Below are 23,078 nucleotides of genomic sequence, written 5' to 3'. Positions count from 1 at the left end.
AGAAGAAAACCAAACTCAAAAACGATAAGCTTTCAGAAGGGATACGAAAAAGGGGGGAAACGTTAAGTAAGTGATCCCCACACTCTGTCTTTGACTTTTGTGAATATTATACAATAAGCTTAGGTTATTTAGGAATTAAAATATAAATGAAGTCAGTACAAAAATGAACAAGCATAAAGGTTTCACAGGGGAGTTGACACTTAAGTGAGTCTCCATGTGTGGGAGATAAGAAAGGGAAGGATTTTCCAGCAAAAAGAGTAGTGTGAACCATGGAGTAGATAGAGCAATGCTGCCAGGACCCTGCAGAGGACCTGAATGATGAGGGGCAGGGTGCAGTGAGGGCAACATGAGGGGGATGGTCATAAGAAATTAGACTGCAGAGATGGTCAGGGCTAGATCTGAGTGCCATTGGGATGTCATACTGTGGAATTTGAACTTTATCCTCAAAGTACTGAGAAAGCATTGAGAGGTAATAAGAATGGGAAAAAAAATGATAGAAGCTGAATTTTAGAAAGGTTCTGTGTTGCAAATTAAAGGTTTGGGCAAGACTATAGATTTGAAAGGGAAATCAGAAACTTCTTCAATATTCACAGAAAGATAATGAAGGCCCTGATTTATCAACTGAGCCCAAATAATGTCTTTTTAATGCTGCGACTAATATTAATAGCTAGCATTTATTGAGATATTTGTTTATAGTTAATCTTTATTTAGTCAAGCTTAACCTGAGTAGGAATTATAAATGGATATCTCATTTATTTCTAACAACTCTATAAGATATAACTTTATTAATATTTCTAATATATAAATCAGGAAACAGAGACTCAGAGGGGTTAAGATACTTGCCCAAGCACACCTAGCAGATAAATGGTGTGGCCAGAATCTGAATCCATATAGTTTGTTTCCCTGGCTACACCTTCAAATGGTATCTCATAAAGCCTACCCTTGGGGTGTTCTCAATGTCAAAGAAATATTGTACTCAACAGAGTTAAACCAGCAAGGAAGATTTTATTTAAGACTTTTGCAATGGGGGGAGAGACTGAACTCAACTCCACTCAAACAGAGTGGAGGCTTTTTAAGTGCTGGAGTAAGCTAGTAAAAAAAGTACTGAAAGATGTTAGGCGGAAGGTTGGTCAATGTGATTGGGCCTTCTGTATTTGTTAATTGTTGCTTATGCAAGTTAGGCTCCTACTTTCCTACCCTAGATTGGGAGACAGAGGCACTATGTCCCTTGATACTTACTAAAAAGGATGGCTCCCAGATCCTTGAGGAAGACATTCCTGGGCTGTAAAATTGGCAAGAGTCTAGGAGAATATTTACATCACAAAGAGGCAGAGAAAGAATTAATAATTGCAAACACTTGCCTAAAGTGTAGTCAAGCTGAGGGGAACATTAAGATCTTCTTGATCATCAGTTATGCTGGAGTATGAGATGCAGTGAAATGCGGAGTGTTAGCCTTAATTCTCCCGAGGAATTCCACAGGAATGGCATGTAAGTCACTGATACACATACTCCATTTAAAATGATATTATATACATGTGTATGTTAAAAGTTAACACACCGATATACATTGTACAATGTAATCCACATCGTCAAAGTAAAATTTTCTATTTTATAGACATTTTAAAACAGCAGATAGTAATGAACCAGATCATTTAATGTTATTCACTAAGAAAGCAGTCAATATTTTTTAGTATTTATTATATGCCAGATATTAAGCTAAATTCTTTCTCCTACAGTAAATACTTTCTCATATATGTATTCCTAAGAACAATCTTGGGAGGTAGGTACAACAATTATCTCCATTTTATGGATGAGGAAACTGGTTCTTAGAAGGTCACACAATTTATAAATAGTCTGTCTGAGCCCTAAGTAGGACTGGCCACCTAATTTGTGAGGCCCAGTGCAAAATGAAAGTGTGGGACCCCTTGTTCGAAAATTAGTGAGCATCATAAGGTGATAACAGAACATTAAACCAAATGAAGGGCCCTTCTAGGAGCAGGGTGCTGTGTGACTGCACAGGTCTTATGCCTATGAAACTAGCCCTGCCCTTAAGTTACTGCTTTCAACCTTTAGGCTATATTCCATCTCTCCCAAGTAAGTTACTCAATGTCAAGTTTCCTTGGGGTAGCCAGGGTTCATATGTAGTTATCAGTTGATCTTTTTTAATGCCTGGAGGAAAGAAACTTTCTCAGAGTCAGGATTTGATATTTAATCTCACCTGTATCACACAGCTCCTCAGTGGGATATCAAAGTATTAGAAGACTTAAGACTCTCTACTGATTCTCTGTCTGAAAATAGTAAATGCCGGGAACAAAGGAGGTTCTTACAGTACAAAGGGGAACTACAGCTAACTACTAGCCTATATACTATGGCTCCTTCCACAGTATATTCTAACAGCAAGTGTTACTCTTTCTGACTAGAACTAAACATTGACATCGTGCAATATTTAGATGACAAAGAATATTAGTAATACAAACAAAAGAGGGTTTTTTTCATCATTAAAGTAAAAGGAAAGATATATGATAGTACTGAGACTGCTACTGGAAGAAGGGTATATTAGTACTGAATAAAAAATTTGTTCATGCTGAAGCACAGCATGGTTGAGGAGCATTAAATGAAGATATTTTCCAGAGTACAGTTGCATTATTCCTGGAGTTGAGTACTATCCAAAGTGACTATTATTCTCACTACATGATGCATTATTGGGGCTTAGGTAACATTTTATTGTAAACGACAATGACAGATGGTAGTAGATTCAGATTTTGTTATAAAAGAGGTTAGTTTTCATTGTGAAAGTCCATTTTGTTTTTGATAGAGATGGAGCAGAAATGAAGCTAAACATAGACCAAAGTTGATATCCAATGTAAATAGAGGTAAAGGTACACACATGAGGTTCTTTTTTAAAAATTTGTGTGTCTCTAAGATCAGCTCCTTGAAACACTCATAAGAATTCTATAATTCTATAATTAAAAATTTGTTATTGGGATAGACAAGAGGTGTTATCAGGGTGACACATATTCACTGACTGCTTTTTGGCATTTTGTGTCATTTTTTAAAAAGTGGTTTGTCTTCCCATCTGAATGTATTAATAAAATGGTAAGCAAATTTCTTAAATATCATTATAATCTAGGCTTAAATATAAACATTTTTCTTCAAAAACATGCAACTCCTTTATATACTATAGTTTTAAAATAATTTTATTAATATATAATTGACATATAATAAACTGCACATACTGGAAGTGTAGAATTTGTTTTGAAATTCGTATTTACCCTTGAGAATATCACCCAAAGCAAGGCAGTAAACATATCTATCACTCCTCAGAATTTCCCCTGCTCCTCAGTAATCTCTCATTTCCCCATGCCCAATCCACTCCTACCTTATTCTCCGGACAATCATTGATCTGCTTTCTGTCACTAGAGATTTGTTTGCAATTTTAAAAGAATTTTATATAAATGGAATCATATAATATATACTCCTTTTGATAAGCATAATAGTTTTGAGATTCATCCGCATTGTAGCATGAATCAATAATTTGTTCCTTTGAATCGCTGAATAGTATTCTACTGTATGGGTGTATCACATTTGTTTATCTGTTCACCTGTGGATGGACATTTGTGTTGTTTCCAGTTTGGGGCGATTACAAATGAAACTGCTGTGAACATTTGCATATAAATCTTTGATGAACAGTTATATTTGTTTTTCTTGAGTAAATGCTTAGTATGGAATGAATGAATCATTTTATAGATGTGTATTTAAAATTTTAAGAAACTACCAAACTATTTACCAGAGTGGGTGAACCATTTTATATTCCACCCAGTAGTGTAAGAGAGTTCCAGCAGCTACGCACACTTGCCAACACTTGTAGTAAATGCAGCCTATATCTCATGTAAAAGCAAGAATCTTAGTATTCACATCACATATTTATTGATAATAAAAATATAAAGCACAATTCAGTTTGAAGAGGTTAGAGGACAGAGGCAAACATCTATATTTCAAAGGCATCTTGAGAAATCTGTCAGTCTTCTGTTAATTTTCCTTGTCATAATTAGTAGCCAGAATAAAAATGATCACCACAATTTTAAATAGACATTATTATAGTGATACCTACTATTTAGTTATGAATATAGAAGTTATAAATAAGTCCATCAGAACTATAGGTGAAGGTCCAAAAGGAAACAAATTAGAGAAAGTACAACTTCTCAGAAAACAGGAATATAACTGGTGTGGTTCTAATGCATCAGCTGAGTAAGAAGTATCTATGTGATAAGGACATTGTGGTTAGGTTAAGGTAGCATTTTTTTGTCTCTTAAATGTATTTGTATTGGACTCAAAATAATCTAGTCACTAGCCAGACCAGTGAGACCAATAATTTTGGTTTAGTTTCTATCAAAGGACAGAGTGTGCTTTGTCAAGATATAAAGTAGACATAAGATCTAATTTCAAAACTTATAGTAAGTAAGAGTCATAAAAGATCTGGTGTATTTTACTCTTACTGGTTGATCTGAAAAACACATAGATCAACTCAAGAGTAGAGCCCTGTGGATGGTATTCACAATCCAAGTGTTTCAGCCCTTACAAAGCAACTGAAGATGAACAGTGATTATTCAGGTGTCTCTACACAGTGGTGAAGGGGTTACAGCCATCTTTCCTCATCTTCATTGCTGTTAGCAATGATATATACCTACCTAACTCCCTTTTTATAAATTGAATTGAATGATGAAATTCAATTCCTAATTTATTTCATCATGATTATAGATTATAATCATAGACTCCTATGATCTTACTTCTTTTTACGGAGCTGAAATTTACCTCCTAACCATTTCTTTCAAACTAATGGAAGGTTCCCTACTGCTAAAGAAGAGACTTACTGAGAGGAGGTGTAAATATGAATAGAATATGAGTTTGAATCATAGTCTCACCACTTACTTCACTTTTCAAGTCTTAGATAATATTTACCTTCTTGAACCTCTGTTTCTTTATCTTATGAAATGGAGATAGTAACAACCATATTGTAGAGTTGTCTGAATGCTAAATAAAATTATTATAATGCACAGTCCCTAATTGCTAATCACTAGTTCCAACTATAAGTTACCTTTTTCACCTCAGTGAACCTGATAGTCTAGCTTAAGTTAGAAAAATCAGGCTTTGTCTTGGCAAAAACTATTATTGCTGATGCTATTTGATCATGCTTCATTTTTAGAAGCTTCCTATACTGAGATTTTTAGTGAGAATTGAGTGTTAAAATTTTAGTGCTTCCAAATAATCTCATTAGTTCCTCTTTAGTCTTTAATTTCTAAAATTGCACAGAATCCCTAAGTAAGGGCTATCATGTAAAAAAAAAAAAAAAAAACCCAGGAATTTTACGTGTTGGTCTGTTAAGTATTTTTACCCTTCTTTTGGCTACAAAAGTCTAGCCACAATTGTTTCAGTGCCTATCGTCTATCTATCTATCTATCTATCTATAACTGATTCACCTCTCACTGTGATCACAAATCAACCATATTCCAAATAGATCTTCCTAGTGGAATCAATAATATATACCATTAAATACTAGTCTTGTTGACTGTAGAAGAAGACTGGGATAAACCCATCAAACCCAATGAGAAAATTAGTGATGTGTGTTTATCTGTCTGGTGCAATAGTGCCTGTGTGTAAAATACCTAAACTCTCATTGCATGCCTACTGTCAGAATCTATTGACAACACACTTAATCACTGAATTCTCTACATTTGGGAAGCTTCACTCATTTTCTCTGTTTTTTTCTTTTTTAATATATCTCACTCCTGCCTTTCAAGCCATCCACAAAGCTGTCAATTTTCTGATATGCTCTTCTTTCTCTGAATGTCTACATTCCTGATGGTACCCAATAACTAAAAAATAAGTATAACTAGCATCCTACTCTGAGTCCTTTCAACTTAACCAATCTGGTTTCATAAATTTTTAAGTTGTCAAATTTTTTGTTTTTCTTACTGAAATTAAAATTGCCAGTCGCCAAGGGGACAAAGTGAAAGTCTAAGGCAAAATAAAAACAGAAACATTCAATATTTGTGATTTAGAATCCAGATAATTTACACTGTTCACCAAATTATGATAAAAACTGTCATTCTTTGTTTTCTCCCTCCACCTCTTGATTAGTGACTTATAAGAATTATTAGCCATCAATAAGAATTCTTTATAAAGGGTTCTGTGACTCCCTTTATCCTCTGACAAGTCAACTCTTTTAAGGAAAGCTATCTTTTCTCAGGATGAAATAAGAACACTTTATTTAGTACCTCAATGTGTTAATGTAGTCACTGTGAATATCATCTGCTCTGTATGCCAAGTCTGAACAAAACACTACACACCATACCTCCTATATCAGCAAGTCCTGTCAGTTCTACTTGCTGATTATTTTCTGAATTTGGCCCCTTTTGACATCTCACTCATACTCCCCTAGTCCAGTCTACATGATTTCTCACCTAGATTACCTTTGTCATCTGTTACCTGGTCTCCCAATTTCCACTCAGGCTCTCAAATACTCTATTCTTTCATCTATAGCCAGAACAGCAATTTAACGTGTAAATCTGATAAGCATTGCCCTGATTAAAACTTTCCGGTTATTTACCATTACCCATGGGATACAATACAAACTCTTTTTCACCTCCCAGGTCCTGAGTGATCTGTTCTCTGCCTCCTGCTAAGCACTCCTCCCCTACCACTTTACCTCAATCACAGTCCTCCAGCTGTACTGGCCTCCTAGCTCTTTCTGGAACAAACCCAGCTCATTTCCAACCCAGGCTCTGGAATCTATTTTTCCAGATCCTTTTGTTGCTGGCTTTGCTGCTTCCACATCAAAAAACATCGTCATCCCCATCATTCTCTCCCCTTCCATCCTGCTTTAATTTCTTTCTAGAACTTTCGATTCTAGTTACCTAGAATTGTATTATGCATTTGCACACTTGTTTATAGTCTGCCTTCCCAATTAGAATAGCTCCTTGTGGTGCAGTTTTTGCCTTACTAATTCCCACCCCACCCACCACACTTTTCCCCTCTAGCTTAGATTAGTGCCTGCTATGTAAAAAGTGCTCAAGAAAAATCCACTAATGAAAGAATAAAAGAGCAGCATGTTAAATAGTAGTATTAAATTTGTCACTGAGATCACCTCTAAAGACACTTTCTAAAAATGCTCCTGTAAATTGCAACAAAATATGAAACTTGTATGTGCCACTAGAAAACATATTTATCTTATAAGATGTACTCAGAAAAACCTTTTTCTAAAACAAAGAAACTTTAAGTATGCCAATAAAATCACAATATCATGTTTTATTCACTAAACAAGGATCCCTGGATCACACAAACTCCTAGTTAATAGTTGAGTGTCCTGTCCTAATCTGACAATGGTGGCTAAAATAACATGATGAGGCAGCTTTCTTGTCTTCTACTCTTGTAGAAGAGTAATTGTACTGAAGAGAGAAGATTCTCATAAATGGAAATTATTAAAGGTATTTAATTAAACAATGAATTTTGTGATATAGAGGAAATGTTACAAGAATTTAGAAAATGGTGAAATCAAAATCAAAGCAAATGCAGAAGAAACCATAACACAGGAGTAGCTTATTTTGAAGTTCGTGGGGTAAGGGACTCTTCTTGCCTGGTTCATCCCTCTTGAATACCAAAAATTGCTTAGAATGGTCAACCAGTTTCTCTGGTTAGGCATCTTTCCTTAAACCATCTCAAAACAGTCTTTCAACAGAGAGCTTTATAAACCTGGAGTATGTGGAAGATTTGGTTGAAAATAACCAAGTCCACATCTGAAATAACATTTCAATATGTGAATAAATTCACATTTGTATTAGAATTTTTCTTTTCTCTATATCTGTGTATATCTGTCAAAATTGGAAAAAAATGCATATTTTAAAAACCTCATATAACAATAACTTCAGTAAGATGAATATATGACTTTATTTTATATGTAGAAGAAATTCAGAGGCAGGCTTTCCTGAACTTCTATGATCACTCTGAGATTTCACCAGAGATCAAGGCTCCTTTGATTTTTCTGCTCTACATTTAAAAAAAATATATTTTATTATTTATTTATTATTTTTTTGACTGTGTTGGGTCTTAGTTGTGGCATGCAGGGTCTTCTTTGAGGCATGTGGGATCTTTCGTTGCAGCGTGCAAGCTTCTCTCTAGTGGTGGCGTTTGGGTTTTTCTCTCTTTAGTTGTGGCACACAGATTCCAAGGCATGTGGACTCTGTAGTTTGCAGAACACGGGCTCTCTAGTTGAGATGCGTGAACTCAGTAGTTGTGGTGCATGGGTTTAGCTGCCCCTGGGCACGTGGGAACCTAGTTCCCCGACCAGGGATCGAACCTGTGTCCCCTGAATTGGAAGGCAGATTCTTTACCACTGGACCACCAGGGAAGTCCCCTGCTCTACATTTTTAGAATATTGTTTCTATCTTCAAGTTGGCTCGTGGTCTCAAAATGGCTTCTTCAGCTCCAGCCATTATATCCATGTTCTGGACACCAGGAAGGAGAAGGGAGCAACTGCAGAGGGATACATCTCTCAGTTAAAAAAATTTTTCTGGAAGTCTCATTCATTGACTTTTGATTTCCCTTTTATTGCACATCTCTGTTTGAAAGGGAAGGTGGGAAATATACTTTTGTCAGTGCCAATTGGCAACTCCAATAATATGAGTCCTATAGTAATGAAAAAAGGGGAATGGATATGGGGTAGGCAGGAAAGAATCTCTACCATTATACAAATATTACCGAACTTCCACAAGTATAAGTAAATAACTAAATTGTGAGTTCTGTGGGGAAGAGATTATATGGTTTTTGTTCACTGCTATATCCCTGACACCTATCATAGTGCCTAGATATTAGTATATTATGCAATCCCAATAAATTAATATAAAAATGAATGTCTGGTGTAATATTGGTCTATAATGAGTGTGTAGGTAGGGTGAACGTCTTCGCCATTGTTCTAGTGTGGGCCATTTTCTCCTTAATCATCTGGCTCTGTGTCATTCCATAATCATCATTTGTGTCCCTTAACAGGGACATTAACAGGCTGATCCAATCCAATTCATGTCAACTGTTGGCTTACCCATGTGAAATTTGATAAGCTAATAGCATGTTGTTCAAATTTTAATTTTTAAAAGTTCAGTGTATTCACCGATTATAATTCTATATAACAAGGTATTTCTATTTCTACTTTCTAATGCATAGATACAAAGAAATACTGCAATTTTGGACTAAGATTTCCAATTTTATAAGTAAGTCTACTACTAAGGAAATTTTTAAAACGCCTTCTCTTTGATGCAGTGGCGTTGGCAAGAAGAGACGAACCCCACTTCTTGTATCCAAAAGTCTTGGGATCAAAGGTTCACGTATGTGTCAGTTATCCATGCACAGCAAAGGTTAAAACAGTCTATTTTCTACCTAACAGTAATTTCCTTATTTTCATGCTCATCTGTGTTTAGGTTAAAGAAAAAGTACCTAAATAGCTTTCTTGAAAATTATCTTTTCCCTCTTTTTGTTTCTGAGCTGTCTGCTTTTGACTGGGATTGGTATAATATTTGCACTTTGTAGGGAATTGCCCCTTATTTTCTATTCCTGTCTATCATTTTAATTGTTTAAGTAATCAGAGAATGAAGACAACTGGTTTATACATGTAATGATAAATTTTAAGACCTAAATAAATTTGTAATTGCTTAATATATACACAGAAACATCACAGTGTTATGTGATAGAATTTTAACCACAGGAACTAGACTCCTTTTGCATACAGTGACTCTGGATCTTTTCATGACATGAATTCAGATACAAGAAAATAATGGAGAAACAGAGAAGAAGATCACTAAGAGTGGAAATAGAAATGAGAAAGAGCAAATATAAAGTGAGAGGTAATGAGAACCATGTAATGCAGGTATCTTAGGCCTTCTCATAGAGGTAGGGCGAAGAAAGCAAAGGAGGGCTTCCCTGGTGGCACAGTGGTTAAGAATCCGCCTGCCAATGCAGGGCACACGGGTTCGAGCCCTGGTTCGGGAAGATCCCACATGCCGCGGAGCAACCAAGCCCATGCGCCACAACTACTGAGCCCATGTGCCACAACTTCTGAAGCCCGCGCACCTAGAGCCTGTGCTCTGCAACAAGAGAAGCCTGTGCACCGCAACGAAGAGTAGCCCCCACTCGCCACAACTAGAGAAAGCCCGTGCTCAGCAACGAAGACCCAACACAGCCAAAAATAAAATAAATTAATTTTTTTATAAAAGAAAGCAAAGGAACATAAGAGATAAGACTGCCAGAAACAAATTAAAAGAGGCTCAATGACATAACCACCTACTCCATCTCTGAATTTGCCATTGACGTTACTTGTTGACTGAAGAAAAGTCTGTTTCAACTGAACATCTCAGCACTTCCTTCTATTCAATTTTCTTGAGATACAACAGAAACACACGCACACGCACACACACACGCACACACACACACACACACACACACACACACACACACAGAAGGAATTGTTTTACCAACTGGTAGATTAAGATTCACCTTAAGTTTGATGTTTTGATGATCCTGACATCTTGAATCCAATAAATGGCAGATGAATGTTATAGAGGCATATTTTCTACAACTAATATATTTCAATGTAGTATATGAGTTAGTTCCAGAGATCAAATTTAGTAGAATGTAATTTCCATAGGGGCAGATATTTTTATTTCACCATCCAACTCAAGCACCTAGAAGGGTGCCTGTCATATTGTATGCACTCACAGACTCTTTGCTAGGTGTATGAATAAATCTAGCAAGAAAAAACGGGCTCAATCGTTGATCTAAAAGCAAAACATGCATTATCTATAATGTTTACAAGAGGTTAAAAAATCAATTATCCACCTTAGTTGAGAAAAATATGGACTATATTAATTAGAGATGAAGTCTAGAATTCAAAATTCAACAATACCTATCATATTTGCTATAGAAATAACCTAATTTTTATTTTAAGGATTCAGTATAAAGCATTTGAAAGTATCTTGCCTTATGTTTATCACATAATAAGTCATGAGTTTCTTTTCCCCTTTCTACTTTTATTTTAAAAAGTGAATTTTTAAAAAAATCTAATTAAAAATAACTGTATTCATATTATGAAGGGCTATCAGTATTAACCTGGGATCCACATGATAAAATAGAAAACATATAGTCTTTTGCATTAGACTAACCCAAACCTCAACTTATAAGTTGGCCTAGGAAAAATTGCTTTGCCTTTCCGAACTTGAATTTCCTCAACTATAAAACATAGGTGATATTAGCTTTTATATTACAGTGTGATGGTGAGGACATAATGAGATGACACACTGAAATGTTTAACACTGTATCAGACACATAGTAGCTTTTCACTAAATGTTCTTTAATTGCACCCTGTTGCCAGAGCAATATGTACTCATCAAATCTCACATGATATTTTGGCTCATCTGTTTTTAAAACCATAGAAAACATATATGCAGTTCCTGAAATGCAAAGATATGATGTTACATGACATCATTTAACTAATAGTAACATAGTCATTTTCTGAGTTATTCCCAAAAGGAGGAATTTGGAAGACTAAAGCTCCAAATTTGACCCATACCACACAGAAATTCTCTGATAAGCAAATAATGAACAATCTGAGAAATTCAGCACTATTTTACATGGCCACAAGGCAAAAGATGATCAAATAGTGACAACAGAAAAATAGTATGTGGTGAATAATTTCACTACAGAAGATTTTCTCAAGGCGTTTGATTTTCTAGAGAATACATGATCTATCAGATTCATTCAACCAGTCAATGACTGTCTTAAGTCAATCAAAAGTGATGTGTTTATAGTGCCAGAAATTATTCTTAGGAAGTATTAAACATTTCATATTGAGTCACTCATGTTTTCCCTGGTTTACATTTGCATTAGTAAATTGATTACATGAAATACACACATATATTTAACAAAAATTTTTCAGAGAATGAATGGTTCAATGAAACATTTCTGTTAATTTGACACTTCACACTTAACCCATGTTTTTCATTCTAGACCAAAAAAAGGAATGAGGGTAATAAAATATTCATTAACTGCACTGAAGCCCATTTATAGCAGATGATCTCTGGAGGGTAAATTTCAAAACATTTGCTAGAGAGCACTGTGCAAAATATGCAGTTGTCCTGACACAGCAACTAGTGTGAAGAACAGCAAATACAATAGTCATTATTAGTAAGGCGGAGGATCATCCATTGTGAATCACAATGCAGCTACCTTTTGTCATTTAGACTAAGAAAAGTATGAGTCACATGAGCTGTTGCTTAAAATTTAGGGGGATTTTATAGATAGGTAAAAAAGCACAAAATATGTCCACAGCTTCATCAAGAATTCCTAAAAAGTCTTGATAAATCTCCTTTCAACATTCTTTAAATTCTTAGACAAAGTATTTAGGAACATATGGTCATGGTAAGAACCTACAGGTATTATAGGGTTGAAGGAAAAATGGAAGGAGGAAAATTATGTATATATAGATGGATGCATGGAGAGGTGAATGGGTGGGTGGATAGATGGATAGCTAGATAATTAAAAATATCAGAGGCAAAAAATGTTAAAAATTATAATCAGCTATAAAACCAGAGATTAATGTGCTCTGAATCTCTCAGAACCAAATGTAAGTAGATAATATCTTAGGATAAAGTCAATATTTTCTGGTTTGCCCAATTGCCTATTTGTTCAGAAGACTAGAACAATTACCCAGATTTTGCAAACTCTAACTTTGTGTATGTTGCTGACTTCCACTATAAAAAATACTTTGAAATTATACTACTCTTCTTTCAAAAATTTGGAAAGATATGTACTTTTAATTCATTTCAAATCAATTCTTAATAGTGAAAAGTTTGGCAAAATCTTCTATATTATCTAATGCATGTTGAGTTAACAATTTTTAAATTTGTAATTGTGGTTTAGAAAGCACATAACATAAAATTATGGTTAAAAACACATAACATAAAACTGACCATCTTAACCATTTTTAATTCAGCAGTATCAAGTATATTCACACTGTTGTACAACAGACCTCTAGAACAGTATCATCTTGAAACTGAAATTCCATACCCATTGAACAAAAACTCTCTCATTTCTCCCTGCCCCAGCTGCTAACTATCATTTTGCTTTTTGTTTGCCTCATATAAGTGGAATCATACAGTATTTGCCTTTTCTGTGACTAGTTTATTTCACTTAGCATAATGTCCTCAAGGTTCATTCATGTTGCAGCATGTGACAGGATATCTTTCCTTTTTAAGGCTCAAATAACATTCCATTATATATATATTCATCCACTGATGGATATTTGGATTGCTTCCACCATTTGGTGATTGTGAAAAATGCTGTTATAAATATAGATGTCCAAAATATTCTTTAAAATACCAAATAATTCTTCAAGACCCTGCTTTCAATTCTTTTAGATAGATAAGAATTTCTGGATCATGTGGTACTTCTAATTTTAATTTCTTGAGGATCCACCATACTGTTTTCCATACTGGTTGCACCATTTTACAATTCTACCAGCAATGCACAGGCAACCAATTTCTTCACATCCTCACCCATACTTGTTATTTTCTGTTTTTTGGGGTTTTTTGATATTAGCCATACTAATGAGTGTGAGATGGTATCTTATTGTGGTTTTGATTTGCATTTATCCAATGATTAGTGATGTTAAGAATATCTTCATATGTTGGTCGATCATTTGCATATCATCTTCGGAGAAATGTCTATTCAAGTCCTTTGTCCATTTTTTAATCAGGTTTTTTAAAAATTGTTAGCTGTAGGGATTTATATATTCTCTACATTAACTTCTTATCAGATATATAATTTGCAAATATTTTCTCCCATTCCATAGGTTGCTTTTCCAATCTGTATTGTGTCCTTTGATACACAGAAGTTTGACATATTGCTATTTGTCTGCTGTTGCTTTGTTGCCTGTGCTTTTGGTGTCATAGCCAAGAAATCATTCCCACTTTGAATGTCATGAAGTTTTACTCTATGTTTTCTTCTAGGAGTTCCATAGTTTGGGGTCTTATATTTTGGGTTTTTAATTCATTTTAGTTAATTTTTTGTAAGATAACTGTATTCTTTTACATGTGGAATTGCAATACTCTTTTCTCTCTCTCTCACCCCTCTCTCTTCCTCCCCTAGGCATTTACATAAAAATAAATTTTTGATTTAAAAAAATCATCACCTGCTATTACTCCATATTTTCCTTTTCATGCTTGCATCTATTGTTTGGAATATTACAATCAGCCTCAATGAAAATTATCATGATACAACAATCAAGGATTAGCATATCAGGTGGAGAACAAACAGAGGTAGATGAACACTTGAGACAAGATTCTTCTCTTTTTCCAAAAATATAAAGAGAAAAAGCTACAAATTTTGACATAAAAAGGGAAGTATTTCCAAGCAACACTTCTTTTTTTGTAGCTGCCCCTTAACAGACTGCCTCATGTGAGTCTCAGTACGTAGAGAAAGTTATTTATCATTTATTTCTCACAGAAAGACTAGGAAGATAGAAGACATTCAATGTTTGATTTATAAAATATAAGTATTGGTAATATAATATTGCATTGTACATGCAAAAGAATAAGTTTTTCCAGTGAGTCTTTATATAATTGCAAGATTTGTTATGAGATTTGAGTCTATTCCCAGTTTGTTCCATTATGTCATACAAATCTGCCATCAGGTAAAAATCCTATAAGGTTGCACAAAAGCACTGTAAGTTAATTATAAGTAAAAACCCTCAAAATCTTGATATTACTACTTTTAAAATACCTCTTACTGTCTTAGATGTATCAAGAAACAACCACTATTGAGACTTTATTCTATATGAAATCTAATTCTCTCCAGGGTACTTTATATGACTTATTAAGATAGTCTGTTGGTAGGCAAAATTCTTCTCACTGTGACCAGAAGACTTTAAAATTGGTGGCAAAGGAATTTGGATATTCTCAGAGAAGAAGAATCACTGAGTTGGGTATTTGAAGTTAGGTTTAATGGTCTAATTTCATGTGAAAATATAGGTGCAAGCTCAGACATATTTTGATACAAGTATCTGGGAACTAGATATGGAACTAAACAATTTGCAGACCTTGAAATAAGTAGAAAATTATTCTTGAAATCATGTTAAAAAGCAAATGTGAAATTGATCACATTGGAATAAAAATAATCATGACTAAAATGTTTTTCATTACTGTAGGACTTGTATTTAAAAGAAAATTATTTTCTACATGTTGGATCACTTATGTATAATATTAACATTTAAAGAATTATTTTCTTCTCAAATTTTTATTACATTTAAAGCAGATAAATGAATCAGAGCCTTTATTAAATAAAGTAGGTAAAATCAGTATTCTACGAATCAAAAAAGCTGTAAGGAGGCTATAATTGATGACAAAATTCTAATGATATAGCTGTCAGTCAGAGTTACTATATTCCACAAGACACTTGATCATTTTGCTAAAATATTTTTTTCAAAAAGTTCTTATTTTCTTTTTGGATTTTATTTAAGTATATTTATACAAAATCTCAAACATGTCCAATAGCTTCCATCACAACACTTGTATAGTCCATATGATTTATCATTTTCCCAAGCTAAAAGAAGAATGAATGCCGTTCTGCATTAGCAATTCATCCTAGGACAATGTACATACAGGGGACTAAACAAACAAGCAAACAAACAAAAACCAACTCTTCATACAGATAAGAATTCAGTCTGTGATTTTTTTTATGTGTGTCTATTAATTAACCGAGAGTTTAACTTGATTTAATGTTAAAATACCAAAGGCGTGAATTTGATTTTACTAAGAAAATACTTTCAAAGCAAGCAGACTAGAATACTGATGTACTTTTTCATTAGCTTTGCCTGATTTTGAGACAATTTTATTTGAGTGGTCAACTCACAAAATGGAGAATACTCAAAGATTCCCAAATAGATTTAGTCACCTTCTATATGAGTCTAAAATGATCGTATGTTGTACTGTGAACTTTTCACAAACATTTTCTAAGCAATTAATGCAATCCTATTTAATCCTAAGCACAACATATTCCAAACATTACTCTGCAGATTATTTGAGTTCTCTCTATTAAAGTTAAGTGATAGACTTTAAAAATCACTAAAAATATCACATGATCATCAGGAGTAGCAAGATAAGAGTATTTCCAAGTAGACTTCCTCAAAGGCTAAAGTCTACTCATAGCATGTGAAATATCTAGTTGTGATTACTCAAGACAAAGGGTTTCTACATAAAAGAATAAGTTCACCAAATAATGACTATCATCCCACTTCATTTTATGCTTATGTAAGAGTTCCACTGGCTTCTAAACATAGAATAACTTTTTACAGAGCCGTAGAATTTTGGAGCTGGAACAAAGCTTAGAGATAATCTGTAAGGAACTAAAGGTCACAAAGCTTTAAAGAACAGAAATTAATAAAACAAAGAACAAGGAAACAAGATAGGTAACATGAAAAACCCCAAACTGCTGTTTTGAAAGTACTGATAATAGACAAAACTCTTACAAGAATGACCAAAAGAAAAATAGAAAATCACAAATAAATAAAATATAAAATGAAAAGGAGGACAGACTACACATACAGTAGATATTTTATAAATCATAAGAAAATACAATGAATAATAAGTTTGTGTTAGTGAAGTTGAAAACTTAGATGAAAAGAACAATTTCCTAGAAAAATATAAATGATCAAAATGCATACAGTAAGGAAGAAATAACCCAACTGATTACTACCACTTAGGAAATTGAATCAAGAAGAAAATAATTCCCCCCAAAAGATGCCTGGCCCAGGTAGATTTACAGGTAATTTATACAAAACTCAAAGAGATAGATAGTAATTCATATACAGTCTGTGTCAGAGGAAAAAAAAAAGAAGAAAGCTGCCCAACACATTTTATAAGACTAATATAATTCTGATACTAAAACTTAACAAAAAAATTATAACACCCAACTTTTAACCAGCTTCCCTTTTAATTAGAAATGCAAAAACACTATATACAATACTAACTATTTGAATCCAGAGTGATTTATTCAAGATTCACCATAAAAAATCTATAAATTTAATGCACTATGCTAACAAATAAATAGAGACCACATGGTAATCTGAAAAGAGCCTCCCTTATTAAAAATTTATCCTAAAGGATCTTTCTATTTTAAGTACTCATACCAGGTAGATTCTCAATATATCAGGTATCTCTTCAGTAAAGAATGCAATAGAAGACTGAAAATGTTTTATTTCCCTCCAAAATAATTAACCTTTAAAATAGAATTTTAATTACAAATGTTATTTTTTGCTCTCTCCATCACTTAATCAGGATGCCCCTGGGTTTATGATACTTGGGAAATTTTAAACCAAGTCTGAACTAAAAATTTAATTAAAATATATATTACCTAAGCCTATAGCATCCTTATTGATACTGGCTGGCAACCTAAATGTGATAAGGAACATATTTTAAGAATGACTGTGCAAATTCAAGTTACCCAATAACTTCATGAAACCTCACCGCATTAAATTATTGAGTGTACAAATTCTAACTGATGGAGTTGAGCAATCAGGGTAGCAGAGAGGAACTCCAACAAGAGTGTTCAAGAGAACAAGAGAGCTCAGAAGTAAGCCACTGCACCATCTCCTCTCCTCCTCCTCTTCATCCTCCACTATCCTAAGAAAATTAATGGCTAACTCCCACATGTTATTAAACAAGACAATCTATGTAGATTTAAACAGTATCCATTCAGGAAAAAGCAAAGAAAGTTTCAAGTATATCTGCAAATTTGAATGACTGGGTTCCTGGGAAATGAGTGACACTGGATAGAGGGATTTGTATACAGGTAATCGTGTCATACACTTGCACCATCAATTAGATTAGAATTCTTAAGGGATGTCCTAGCTTCATTGAGAAGATTCACTCTTTCATAAAGATGCATGAATTTGTTAGGGGAATCCATACAAGGTAGTTGATACCTCTTGCCTTAAGGTGATATTCAGTTCCAAAACTTTTGTACAGACAAACATTCCTCAAGTTTAAGGCTTTACCTTCTGTAGATCAATTTAGGTTTATTCTACTTACACCAAAGCACTTGATTGTTGCAATTTTCCTTAACCAGTGGATTTAGCAAGGATATATACACAGCTTTAATTGCTTAAATCCCTCACCAACAATTTTTTGACAATGTAATCAGATTAAATGAAAATATTCAGATAATAGTATCTGCATATTTATTTTTATCTACCAAATACAAGATGATCACATGTTGAAGAAAAACATCTTTTAAATGACAGTATAAATGTATATTATGCCTCACTGCTTTTTTTTAAAATGTCTAAACATACAAAAGCACTACATAAAATAAGTCTATACTTGCAAGATATAAATTATTTTTTCTCCTTAGCAATATAATGCATTATAATTTTAATTCTATTTGTGTCATGAGTTTGTTCTAAAATATAAACAAATGCTTTGTTTTTTTAAAAACAAGGTTTATGCAATACAAGATTACTCCTATCCTTCTAGGAAGAATCTCTCACTGAAATGGAAAGTAAATTCTGTAGTCATTCACTAGCTTTGCTGTTTCCAAATTCATTTAAAATGTTTTCTTTAAAAGAGCTTCAGTGATTGCTAAAAATAATATAAATGGCAAAGCATAAAGGAACTCAGTTTATCACATTCAATTGGATATTTCACAACATCTGCATCAAAAAGTTAGATGAGAATTTTTCATTTTCAAAATTATACACATCTAAATAGAATTATAAACATGCTGTCATGGATCTAAAGAAGGATAGGAATCTCTTCTGAAATTATACCTATTCATTCTTGTTCAGAAAATTATTTGGATTATTTTGAAACAAATGAAAAGAATAAATGTTGAAGAAATGTAAGTTTAGCTGATTTCATATGAAAAGTATTCAATAGATTGAGCATCACCTGAATGAGAGTCTTTGGTTAAATATTTCCAAACCTACAGTCTTTGTGTAGTATGGTAAAGATTGCTTGGTGCCTATTACAGCTGTAAACATTTAATGGCTGATAATTAAATAAACAGCATCCATACTGAATCCTGCAAGATTTAACTAAACAAAGAACACTACAGATGTGAGATTTAAATCACTATTTATAATTGCATGTAAAACACAGTAGCTGATGTGAGTACATGAAATTCCAATAGAAATTTACAATTTCATCTCATTTAAAAACATTTTTGTTCTGAAATCCTTATTCCATTTTTTATTATGAAGTGTTTTTTCAACAGATAAAATAAATATGTCAAATGTGCTTATGAAAGTTGGTTCTGAGTGAAGGAATATTGTCTCAGAGATATTTCTTTATTCTATTGATTCCAAAGATATAGCAAAAGAGAAAATGAAGAGAAAGAAAAGAAAAAGAAAGAAAAGAAAATAGAAATAGACCCTCACCTAACTACACAAAATCAAATAACGAAAAAAGGGAACTAACCCAACACTATCATTACATGTATAGATAGCTAGGAAGGAAATGAAAAGAATTTTATTTTTCTTCAGTTTCAGTATTGTATGAAACTCATATTTGAATATTAATTACAAAAAGTCAGTGAAGAATGTTATAGTGTAATGATTTAGAATGAACTTTACAAAATTTATATGGAAAACCTGTTAAATATTGAGAAATTTTCAGCTTTCTTTATTCATTATTAAAGATGCCTTTGGTATTTTTGCCCATTCAATGTACAGGAAATAACAGTGAACATGGAGTATTTTATAGTTGATTACACAGACTAACTGATTACACATATCATTCAATATACCTTCCCTAATAGTAATTGTTCAGCATCTTATTTGTGATACATTCCTCTATGGAGAAGGAAAACAAAAACGGAATGTGCCAAAGACTAAATTCAATTTACACCATTCTCCAATCCCATATGCCTGTAATGTTTCAGGATCACAGATGTTTACAATGAGAATCTTGTCAGTGAGGACACAGACCAGAAATGCAAATGGTTAATGTTCAAGTAACTAACAAAGAATGGCGTGAACCTCCATATTCCTCATCTTCACAAGCATAAAGAAAGGGACAATTTATTTTTAGTAAATTATGAGAGTGAATTACACCCTAATATCTAAATCAATTACCTGGTCATTCTTGATTAACACTTCCCTTGTCACTACTGTATTGCAAAGAAGTACCAAATTTAAAAACCTGTAGGTGGGCTGAGAGGAACTATAAATTGCGTTTTCAGCAAGAAATAATTTGTCAGATCATATATGCTTATTATACCCATATATAGTACCATAATTGTCCATGGCATTTTAAAATAGATGAAACAGTCTCAAAGTTATCTATTCAAAAAGAGGATTCTGTAAAGGGAAAATAAATGGATCCTAGCAATGGAGCTGTCCAGGGCTCCATATGCATGTGACAGTTTCTTATTTACATGTTGCTCATGTTTATGCATGTTCAGAAGAATACAGCTGCTATCCCATTCTCCAGAAATCACAGACACCGGTCAAGTCTACAAACGGTAGCCACATTTGAGCTTGTAATGTATGTATCATGAAAAGCTAGAAGCCCTAATGTTAGGGAGGGGGAAAACAGCACAATTTGCTTTGAAAAGATTACAGGCATTTTTCAAAAAACAAATACTGTATATTCAATTCAGCTCCTTTAGGTACTTTCATGTTATAGGAATTCTGTTGGTGATGAAAACAGCATTCAGCCAATCAAATGGCAGTACCCCAGTGCCATCCAAAGTAGAAACCTAGTGTTTAAAATAACCCTGATGAATTATTCATAGAGCTGATGTTTATGCAAATTAGAGAATCATGCACCCACCTGACCACCACGGGAAGAAAAAAACACAGGGAAAAAAAAGCCCACCATGCTTTTAGCATTCTTCAGAACCTATGTAATCAAATGATAATATTCTTTCATTAAATGCATCAAGGAATTACAACCTTACCTGGTTAGTTTGTAGGGCCTTCAGATTTTCTGGATGAAATAACAGACTGTGCGTGCAACCAATAAAACTGAACTGAAAAGCTGATTAAGGGCACTTACTTAATGCAAAGCCACTCACTGAATATTCATATGATGCCTGTCTTTATGCAAATTAAAGCAAAAGAAAGCCCAAGGGGATTGGTTGCCATAGCCTACAAATACTGTGTATAGCAGAAAATATAGAGAGTAGTGACAAATAAATCTTGAAATTCATAGCTTTGAAGCAACAAAGGAGAAATAGTAAAATATTAAAAAGCCTAGGTGAATTACAGTTTTAAATTTCTTTATTTAATCATATTCCTTTAGGACTATTGACTGTTCCTATCATGTAATGATCTATAATTATCTTAATGCCAAAAGATACCGTCACTTGTGTTTGTTAGCTTTATTTATCCTGTAGTCATTTATAAGAGCAGACCCCTTAAGCATAGAATAGTAAAGAAGAAACAATTATAATAAAAATATAACCCACTATACTAAAAACCAAACACAGGGCCACGTGTGGCCCTTTGTTAAGTCTTTCATGTAGTGATCCTTTTGTGGAAAAATCTTACGAGGGAGTGAAGTGTCACTAGAAGACCTCCAGCATTAGGTTGAGCTCTTCGCTTTCTTAATACTGATGTATATCTGCTTCATTTGAAATGGAGATTATTTTATATTAGAATAGATACTGTGAATCTTTTGGCCAAGAAGATTCTGGCACATACAGTTTTAAAATCCAAGGATTTTCACTTTTGGAACGCTAATGCAATAACATTCTCTGAATGTGTGCTAATATGTTGTGTCCTAATCATGAAAAAAAGTGAATCCTCACGTATGTATGTGAGAACCAATTACAGGCATTGACAGGATTCATAATATTTAAATAATATAATGCATGTCTGGCATAAAATGTTTACATTGTCAAGTATATTCTCCATCTTTTACTTTTTTAATGAGTAAGAAATGGAGATGGTTAAAAATGCTGGAATGCATCTGATAGGTTTTTTGTTTCCTTTGGTTTTTCTCTTTGTTTTCTGGAACATACTTTCCAAACTTCAAAACTAAGAGAACGGTTTTCTTCATGGCAGTTACCACTGACTGAAGAGTATTTATCATTTCTGGTATTTTCCTAATAATTCTGACATCCTCACTCCAAAGTCACTCTGGTCTCCCCCCATACAAGATAATGACTTTTCAAATACTTTTAAAAAATAAAAATATTTAAAGCACCTTAAGCATCTATACAAAGCTGGCTACACTTATCATAAATGCTATAACAACTAGATCCAATGTTTATTACCTTGATCACGGATGTATGCATATGTCTAAACTCATCAAATTGTATACATGAAATATGAGCAGTTTTTTGTATATTAATTAGACCTCAAGAAAGCCGGGATGTGGGGGAAGAGACCAGATCTAATGCCTGTACATAGTTGTCCTGGAAAGCATTTAAAGAGATTTCTTTGTGACACCTATGGTGGCCTAATTACATCTTTCATGGTTTCAAATAATTTCCTTTCTTTTAAAGTTGCTCATTGGCTTCCCATGAGAGTAACCCTCATAAATGTACACTTATAAATACACATATATTTTCTATAACTGATATTATATGTATGTATTGATTCTCATTGATATCTCCTTAAGATTCCCTTTTCTTAAATTTTAGAATTGACTTGAAAAACAGTGTGAGGGCTTCCCTGGTGGCTCAGTGGTTGAGAGTCCCCTTGCCGATGCAGGGGACACGGGTTCGTGCCCCGGTCCGGCAAGATCCCACATGCCGTGGAGCGGCTGGGCCCGTGAGCCATGGCCGCTGAGCCTGCGCGTCCGGAGCCTGTGCTCCGCAATGGGAGAGGCCACAACAGTGAGAGGCCTGCGTACCGGAAAAAAAAAAAAAAAAAAATACACAGTGTGATTGACATATACTTAGAGTAAGGTTGGGAAATTGTGAATTTTCATTATTGGTTATTTCACTTGATTTATTAATTATAATATTCATACATATCTGTTCCAAAATACAGAATAAAAATTAATGGATAACTAGTAGTCCACCTGCCTTGTAAT

General features: G+C 33.8%; 1 long non-coding RNA gene across 1 annotated transcript in view; it reads right to left on the bottom strand.

The window, feature by feature from the left end:
* The window catches only part of LOC136794024 (uncharacterized), a 141,196-nt gene extending 120,128 nt beyond the window's left edge, over nt 1–21,068 (bottom strand). Inside the window, exon 1 of the long non-coding RNA XR_010840186.1 lies at nt 20,995–21,068. This is a non-coding gene — a long non-coding RNA (uncharacterized lncRNA). The remainder of the gene's footprint in view (nt 1–20,994) is intronic.
* Between the last annotated feature and the right edge of the window lie 2,010 nt (nt 21,069–23,078).

The sequence above is a fragment of the Kogia breviceps genome, chromosome 4, assembly GCF_026419965.1.
Source record: "Kogia breviceps isolate mKogBre1 chromosome 4, mKogBre1 haplotype 1, whole genome shotgun sequence".
In the NCBI taxonomy this organism is placed as follows: Eukaryota; Metazoa; Chordata; class Mammalia; order Artiodactyla; family Physeteridae; genus Kogia; species Kogia breviceps.
This window is presented reverse-complemented; position numbering and strand designations above follow the sequence as displayed.